General features: G+C 56.2%; 1 long non-coding RNA gene across 1 annotated transcript; it reads left to right on the top strand.

Annotated features, from left to right (window-relative positions):
* Window positions 1–5,225: 5,225 nt before the first annotated feature.
* On the top strand, window positions 5,226–8,441 carry LOC141409424 (uncharacterized). Its single transcript, XR_012430041.1, has 2 exons — window positions 5,226–5,904; window positions 6,006–8,441. It is a non-coding gene; the product is annotated as an uncharacterized lncRNA (long non-coding RNA).
* Window positions 8,442–8,668: the final 227 nt, after the last annotated feature.

The raw sequence follows: 8,668 nt of genomic DNA, 5'->3' as shown, positions 1-8,668 counted from the left end.
TTCATTTGGAATTTGATTCTATCGTGGTCAGAGAACACACTGTATGATTTTAGCTCTGTTAAATTCATTGAGGTTTGCCTGGGATATAATCTATATTGGGATGTGCCCAATATAGATGGTGATGTTGAGTTATTTTATAATTTGCTGATTTTCTGTCTAGTTGTTTTGTCAATTTTTGAGAGAAGTGTGTTAAAATCTCCAACTGTAATTGTGGATTTGTCTATTTCCCCTTCCAGTTTTGTTAGAGTTTTTTGTTGTTGAGACAGGAGCTGGTTCTGTTGCCCAGGCTGGAGTGCAGTAGGATAATCACAGCTCACTGCAGCTTCAACCTCCCAGGCCCAGGTGATCCTCCCACTTCAGCCTCCCAAGTAGCTGGGACCACAGGCACACACCACCACACTCGGCTAGTTTTTATTTTTATTTTTTTTGTAGAGATGGGGTTTTGCCATGTTGCCCAGGCTGGTCTTGAACTCCTAAGCCAAAGCAATCTGCCTGCCTCAGTCTTCCAAAGTGCTGGGGTTACAGGCATGAGTCACTGCACCTAGCCCTCCAGTTTTATTAGTTTTTGCTTCACATATTTTGTAGCTCTGTTGTTTGGTGTATATGCATTTAAAATTGCTATGTTTTCTTGGTGGAATGACCCTTTATCATAAATACTTTTGTTGTTAAAATGAATTTTAAAGATTTTTATGCAGGTGATTTTTTTTTAACCAGTTACAGTTTTCATGATATTTGAGGCCTGGCGACAGAAGAGGGTCTCAGTGAAAAAAGACTCAACTCAGAGGAGGTAGTTTTGCTTTCTTTAGCTATTCTAGGCCCAGACTGAGGAAGAGGAAGGACAGTCTGCACCTCCCTCTGCCCCTCACCATGGAAAAGGGACAAAGCTACCAGTGAACATTCTCTTCCATTTGGAAATGCCAATATAACAGAAGCACAAATGGGGCTGGAGGTTTTGATAAGAAACTTGTAACTCCTTAAGGAGGTGTTTGGTGAATTGTTAATTCTGCCTCTGACACAGACTCATATTTAACAAGCAGTGGCAGCTCATGGCTGATATTGAAACAAGGTCCTTAGTTTTTTCTTAGTTAATGGCATTTCTTTAAATCCTGGTCTACATTATGGTTTTTCCTGAGTGTGTATTCTGGTATAGTAATTGATGGTTGGTGATGTTAACTAAGAGCTTATCTTTAGGGAGAAACATGATGCAGTAAGCTCCCAATCAGTGCCTGTGGAGTGAATGGATGAACCAATTCAGCTGGATTCTGGGTACAATCTAGGTCTGGGATAGTTACTGGGATGGTGGCTGAGGTATCAGGAGCAAGTGATCCACTTTTAACAAGTAGCTCATAAGACCCACAGGTAAGACAGGACCAGGGAAAGCCACTGGTTCTGCAGAGGAAGAAGGCAGGCCACTGAGCTGCCACTCAAAGTAGGAGTTCACCAGGTGGCTCTGGAAAGCAAGTCATAGCAGGCTGGGGGCGCAGCATGGGCAAGAACATGGAGGCACGGAAATGCTTCCCCTGCTCAGGGACCTAGAAAGAGGGTCCGTAGGCTGGGCGCGGTGGCTCTTGCCTATAGTCCCAGCACTTTGGGAGGCTGAGGCGGCTGGATCAGTTGAGGTCAGGAGTTCGAGAGAAGCCTGGCCAACATGGTAAAACCCCGTCTCTATTAAAAATACAAAAATTAGCCAGGTGTAGTGGTGCACGCCTGTGATCCCAGCTACGCAGGAGGCTGAGTCAGGATAATTGATTGAACCTGGGAGGCGGAGGTTGCAGTGAGCCGAGATCGCGTCATTGCACTCCAGCCTGGGCGACAACAGCAAGACTTCATCTCAAAAGAAAGAAAGAAAGAGGGTCCATAGTATTCCTGGAGTGTACTGTACCACAGGGCGTCTGTGCGTGTGCTCACGTGCGTGTGCACGCAAGTGTGTAGATATTCAGGATAAAAATGAGACTGAAAGCCGAAGAGCCTGGATGTGCCACACGGCTGCCGCATCAGAAGAGGGAGCTGTGGGGAGGGAGACAGCAGAGGCTGCCCTTTTGTTCAAGAGCCTAAAGATGCTTCCTGAATGCCAGCTCGGCTCCTGGAGTCCCTGAGGCAGAGCGCACTTGCTCCCCTGGGTCATGCACAAATGCACTCACGTGTGTACACAGACACAGACATGCACAGGTAGGCAGATAGACACACGCGCGCACACACACACACACAAGCCTGCCTTGTTCACTGGCGCAGCCCTCCCCAGGCTCTCACATGGCCTCCTGCACACTCCTGCCTGCAGGCACACAGGCAGGCACTCCCGCGTGTTCCGAATGTGTGCCCATGTATGCTTCCTTGTCAGCCTGATGCTGCTGGCCCTTGGAGGCGCCCCTCAGTGCCGCCTTGCTCCTGGACCCCTCTTTAGCTGGCTGCCTGGGACTAATCCCTTCCCTTGCCCCTCCCCCCTGCTCCTGGCCCTCTGTACCTTCCAGAGTGTGAGTGAGAGGAGCCTGCTGGGGGAGGGAGGGAGGTCCCCTGGCCCACAACTGGGCCTACAAGCATTCAGTGCCCGTTGCTGGCCCTACCAGTTGAGTCCTCACGGGGAGGCCCACCTCTGGACCAGTCACCTCCCAGGGCAAACAGGACGCGACTGTCTGACTTGGCCACAGGCTGACAGGCCCGTTGAGGCTGTCCTGTCTCAGGATCTGTTTGTGTAGAGAGCCTCAGAGCTGCAGGGCCCAGCCTCCCATGTTACCTGCATTGGGGAGCAAACGATTTTCACATGTACATGAAATGCAGAGACCTGTGTGTGTGTGTGTGTGTGTGTGTGTATGTGTGTGTGTATGCATGTATGTGTGTTGGCTGCTCACCCCTCACCCAGCCCCTTAGGGGGTTGCTGAAGGAGAAAGGACCAGAGCCTTCCAGAATCCCTCGGAACAGCCTGCATGCCCGCGTGTGTGCTCCCGAGAGGGGTGTGAAGAGAAGAGGCAACCGCAGCTGGAGCCACTATAGATGTGGTGGGGCAGGGGAGCCTGGCATTAGAAATTGCTCGAGTGCTTGGCATATACACTTGGGTGGAGGTGCGTGGTGTGCAAGGCCACCCCCATGAGATGCTAGGTGGGCAGCTGGGTTCCTGGGTCTGGAGCTTGGCTAGAAGTCTGGCTGGTAGGGAGCAGGCAGGCCTCGGGGAGGGCGCCCCAGGCTGAGCAGCTGGCTTACTTCCTGGCAGTCCCAGCCTCCCGGGCCTCTTGCCCGCCCCTTGAGGCCCCCGGCTGCCGCCCTCTCTGCCCCAGCCCCGGCCACATTGGCCCTTTGCACGGTGTTGACACACATTCCATCGCCTCTGCTTACCGCCTTGCTTTCCATGTGGGCAGATGCCTGCGGCGATGGCTGTCTGGGCCTGTCCTCTCTCCGGGACCCTACTTCCTGCATGGCGATCTTGCGAATACCTCCCACCCATACTGACTTTGACCCGACCCGGTGGAGGTCTAGGGGGCTGATTCTTGGAGTTTGGGGCACCCCTGTGAGTCCCCAGGCTGAGAGGGCCAACCTCCAGCCCTGGCTGGTGTAGACAAGCGTCCAGGTTTTGAATCCGGGTTTGCTGCCTGGGAGGCCCTGTCCCTACTTAAGGCAGATGGAGATGCCTCTCTCAGGAGGCCCCAGGCCTCGGGGCCACAGTAAGGGGAGTGGAGAGGAGAGAGGGCCGTGTGAGGACCGCCGGCGGGGCCGGTGTGCCCTGTCATCCTCTGGAGGTTGGGCGTGTGTTTGCAATTCTTTACAGTAAAAAACTGAAAACATGCTGGAAGGGAGATTGATCTCCTGACAGGATCACGGACTTGTCAAGGTCGTCTTCACTTGCTCTAGGCGTCGCGCTCTTCAGCTGACCGCAGTGCCGCCTCCACCACCAATGTGTCCACACACGCAGTGCCAACAATGGTGCACACGGCAGCCCCTGCTCCCCTGTTTCTAGGCTTGTGTGGGACCCACAGCCCAGTGCACATGACTCTTCCTCCTGCAGTGGAAGTGGGGTGCACTCCCAGGGGCCCCCGGCCTAAGGGGCTCACTCCCCAGCCTCCATGCAGGTTGGCCGCTCACGCTCTCTGGAAATGAGCCAAGGACAACAGGAGCTGCCTTCCCAAGGTCGCCCCAGCCCCCATCAGGTTACTGGACGATGCAGGTGCAAAGGTCCCCCCACCCCCCCGCCTCCACGGCCCAGGAAGACTCTGGACTCAGCCCATTCTCTAGTGTCGGAGTGGCCTGGGCTGCCGCAGCAAATGACCACAAACCGTGTGGCTTCAGCCAAGAGGAATTGACTCTCCCAGTTTTGGAGGCCGGAATCCAGAATTGGGCGCTTCCTCCGGTGGCTCTGGGGGAGGATCCTCCCGCCTCTTCCAGCTTCTGGGGGCCCCGGGCACTCCCCACCTTTGCCTCCACATGGTCTTCTCTGTCTCCTGTCTCTTCTAAGGAAACTGTCCTTGGATTTGGGGCCCTCTGGATCCTCTAGGTTGCTCTCATCTCCACATCCTCAATTTAATGACATCTGCAGACACCCTTTTTTTGCATATAAGGCCCTGATCACAGGGCCCGGGTGTTAAGATGTGGATGTATCTTTCGGTGGGGGCACCAACCAGTCACCCCACAACGTGTCAACAGCCCAGGCCCCAGCCACAGCGCCCTGGTGAAGGGACAAGCTTGGGCACCAGGCCACACAGCCGAAGGCCACTGGGCACCTCCCTGCCTCTGCTCAGGAAAAGGGGCTCCGAAGCTGTCCCTGCACTAGGCCCCCTGGGGGCCCTGCTCCCTGCAGCCGGAGGTTCCCTGAGCAGTGTCTCCACCCTTCCCCTAAGCCCCGGATGGACAGCTTTCGTCCTGGGAGCACAGGCCTGCTGAGGGATCCTTGCTGCGGGCTAAGTGCTCCTGGCCAGGGCCCAGGGTCTCTGAAGAAAAGAAATCCCTGAGCTCTGGTTTCTCAGGGGCTGAGGGGGCTCCTAACTCATGCTCAGCTCCCAGCAGCCAGGGCTGGGTGGGCAAGGCTGGGACATGGGAGCGCTGAGCCCTCAGTATATGAAGGGGACACTGGCATCTGGTAAATGCAGATTCCTAAGGTCTCTGTCCTCCAGATCAGGACGCTTCAACTCATTGAACCTCCTTTTTCAACTAGATGCACATGTGGGAAAGGCCTCTGCCCCCAGGATCCCGCAGCCAGCTGGGTCAGCTGAGCCGGCCCAAGGCAGAGGAGGGCCGCCCCCACTCTCCTTCTACCTCCTTCAGACCATGTAGCTCCACAGTTAGCCCTGGGGCGAGGTGCCGCCTTGGCCCCTGCCCTGCCGTGAAGGTGGCCCACAGCCCCCTTTGGCCTGGTCTTCTCCCACTGGCTCAGTCCTCTGGGGGACTCTCTTGCCTCCCATGGACACCTTGGCTTCACCCTGGACCTCCCTGCTGGGCCTCTGGGGACCTGCTGCTGACCTGTCCCCAGGAGGGAGCTGCCTCTGGCCTGGCAGGTGCCCCCAGCACAGCGGGCAGGACCACAGCTGTGGGACAGCGCCTGCTCCCCTGTGCCCCGGATACCTCGCCTGCCCCTCGTGGACCAGCCTGGGACAAGAGGAGAATGGGAGAACGGAGCTGGGGAGCAGCCAGGCCAGCCAGACTGGGAGGGGGTGGCGAGGACCCAGGGAGGAGAGGGGATCTCCCCACTCCCAGACCCCCACTCTTCCTCCCCAGCCCCTCCTCACCCACCTTCACACTCCAGCTCTTTCTCCTCCCTTGGCTCTGCCAGGGGCTGTCTCACTCCCTGGACTTTTGACCTGCCGGGCAGTGGCCGCTTTGCAAGTGGCTTCTGGGCCATTGCCCGGAGGGGTGGCGTGAGAAGATCGACCATGAGGAAGAGATATGGCTCCAGGGCAGTGAGTGGAAGGCTCTTTCCCCCAGGTACCCCATCTACCCTTCAAAGAGGGGAGGGTACACCAGTCATGCCACAGCAACAGTCGTTCATTTCAGAGGCTGCCCAGACCACTCTCTGCTCCCTGCAGGAAATACTGGACCTGTTCATATATTCATTCATTAATTCAACACATATTGAAGCACCTGTGCTGGTGATAGAAGAGTGGACTCGACCAAATGGCTGTCCCCATGACTTTGACAACCTAGCTGGGGAGCCGGAAGGTTACCTGAATGAAGGTCAGCTTATTCCAAGCCAGGGTGCACCTGGGCCCAGGCATCCTCTGAGCCCCTCAGCATGAGCATGGCTGTGGCAGGTTCCTGACTCACCAACCTCTTGTCCTGTGGCACCTGGGGGGTCCTGGGTGGCAGTGCCTGTGCAGCCATGAGACCTCCCTGGGGCCCAGAAACCGTGGCTACTGGGCTTCATGGTGAGCCCGGGCTCCCTAGGCCTGTGAGGCGTTGGGGTTCTGGCCAGCCTGCAGCCTTCAGTGGGGTGGGTCTGCACAACGGAACCTCTGGCCTATGGTCTGCAGGCTCCACGTCTCCATCATGGCCTTCCCTTCCCTCCTTCCTTGCAGTTAACCTACATTTGGTGTCTCCTGGCTTTGCCCTTTGTTTCTCCTGCTCACGGTGCCAGCCTCTGAGAACAGGCTTCTGGGCCATCCCAGTCCCTCCTGCCCCTCCCCCTTACTTGAAGCCAGAGGTCATGGAGCTGAAGCACCAGGCCCTGGAGGAGGGTCATGGGAGACAGAGGGAACTGTCTAAAGGGGGTGAGGGAGAAGGGAGTGACACCTGGTTGGGGCGGGTGACTGTCAAGTGAGACCAGGCTTTCCAGAAGTCTGGCTAGGAGGCGCGGTCCTGTGAGCAAGAGGGTGTAGCTGGAGGGGGCTCCAGTCTGCCTGTCCCTCCCCAACCTTGGCTGTGTCCCCAGCTTTCCTCTCAGTGGCCCAGCCCGGCCTGGTGTTCGCAGTCGGTGAGTTCCTCCTGAGCCAGTTGTGACAGGGACCTGTTCTTCAGGACAGGGGGTGTTCCATGTGGCTTGGTTCTGTGGGGTCCAGTCTGCCCAGCCAGTGGCCCTGGGGCTTGACTTGTTGGCGGCCCTTGATCCATGGCACCCACCACTCATGTGCTTCAAGGGGCTTTTTCTCACCGAACGAGTGTCCCATGGTTGCCATAAGAAATGACCATGGGCCCTGGGGCTTCAAACAGCAGCAATCGATTCCCTCACGCTCCGGAAGCCAGAAGTGTGAGATCTAGGCGTGCGCAGGGCCGAGTCTCCGGGGGGATCCTTCCTGCTTCTTCCAGCTCCTGGGGGCTCCAGGCTTCCTTGGCTCATGGCTGCATCACCCCAATTTCCACCTCCATCTCCACATGGCCTTCTCCTCTCTGTCTCTCCTGTGTCTCAGAAGGATGCCTGTCATGAGATTTGGCACCCCCTGCCCCCCATCATGTAGACTGAGCTTATCTCGAGAGCCTGACTGTTATCACATCTGCAGATACCCTCTTTCCTAACAGGGTCCCACTCACAGGCTCCAGAACGTGGACACACCTTTTGAGGACCAGCACACCCCGACAGGCACCCCATTTCTGAGGACAGCAGCACGTGGATGCTGACAGGGCAGCTGCTCTCTGCTGAAGTGTGACAGGGCTAAGCCCTGCAGTGGGGGCCCCTCCCTCCTCCTGGCCCAGCCGCCAAAGCCACACGCTCTGTCACCTTTGCCTGCTCTGGCTCTGGAGAGCTGAGGGCCCTTCTGGGGGCCCGGATGTGTCTGTGGCTGAGCTCGGGTACAGGTTGATGCCTAGGGTGCCCCTGTTTGTGAATGAGAGGAGTGGGCGTTGGAGAGGCCAAGTCCTTGACCTAACCTAGCCAGAGGGGAGAGGCCAGTGTCTTTGCAGAGGGGCTGACCTCAGGAGACAGCAAACACAGGGGCAAGGACAGGCCATCTGGAAGGCTGGCAGGAAGCAGAGTGGTGGGGGCGGCGGGTCCAGTGGTGTCGGGGAGTGCTGGGGCCCGAAGGATGTGGGGGCAGGAGTGTGCCAAGACAAGGGTCCGCCCACGTCTTGGGGGCCTCCTCGAAGGCTTCCATGAGTCCCATCCCCCAAACCTTTGCTGTTCTACCCCTTCCTATCCCCATGCTTGGAAATTATGCGGCCACATAAATGCCGCTCATGGTGGGGCCATGCAAGCTGCATTTTGTTTTCCCAGGAGTTAATCATTGTCCTTTGGGTTTGCTGTTTGCATGTATCACGAACTCAACCCTAGACCCCATCCATGTGTGGAAATGTTCTCTCAAGATGTCCAAACACAGCCGGCGTTCGAGTGATTTCATCTTGCAGAAACCCTTTCACAGCAGAGCCTCTAACCTCCCCAGGCTGTCTGCCTTGCCCCTGCCCCTGGGCAAAGCTGGCATCCTGGGTCTCCCTCTGCCCTTCCCCCCTCCTATGTTGCAGCCCTCAGTTTATGGTCACTTTTCCTTTAAAAATAATGTACTGCTTGTATAAAGTTAAAAACACACATTAAGAAAGAGCTAGACGGGATCTCAGTAGCCTTGACTGTTCCGCGTGACCTTGAGTAGTCATCTCCCCTTGCGGGATCTTGCTCGCATTATCTCTGGAAGGACAGAGTTGGACTGCAGTTATTCACGAATGCTTCACTTATTCAACAGACACTTGTTTAGTGGTGACTCTTAAGAAAATGGTTTATCATGGAAAAGTTCAAACATAAACAAAGAGAGAGTTCATGAAACCCTGT

The sequence above is a fragment of the Macaca fascicularis genome, chromosome X, assembly GCF_037993035.2.
Source record: "Macaca fascicularis isolate 582-1 chromosome X, T2T-MFA8v1.1".
Classification (NCBI taxonomy): domain Eukaryota; kingdom Metazoa; phylum Chordata; class Mammalia; order Primates; family Cercopithecidae; genus Macaca; species Macaca fascicularis.
This window is presented reverse-complemented; position numbering and strand designations above follow the sequence as displayed.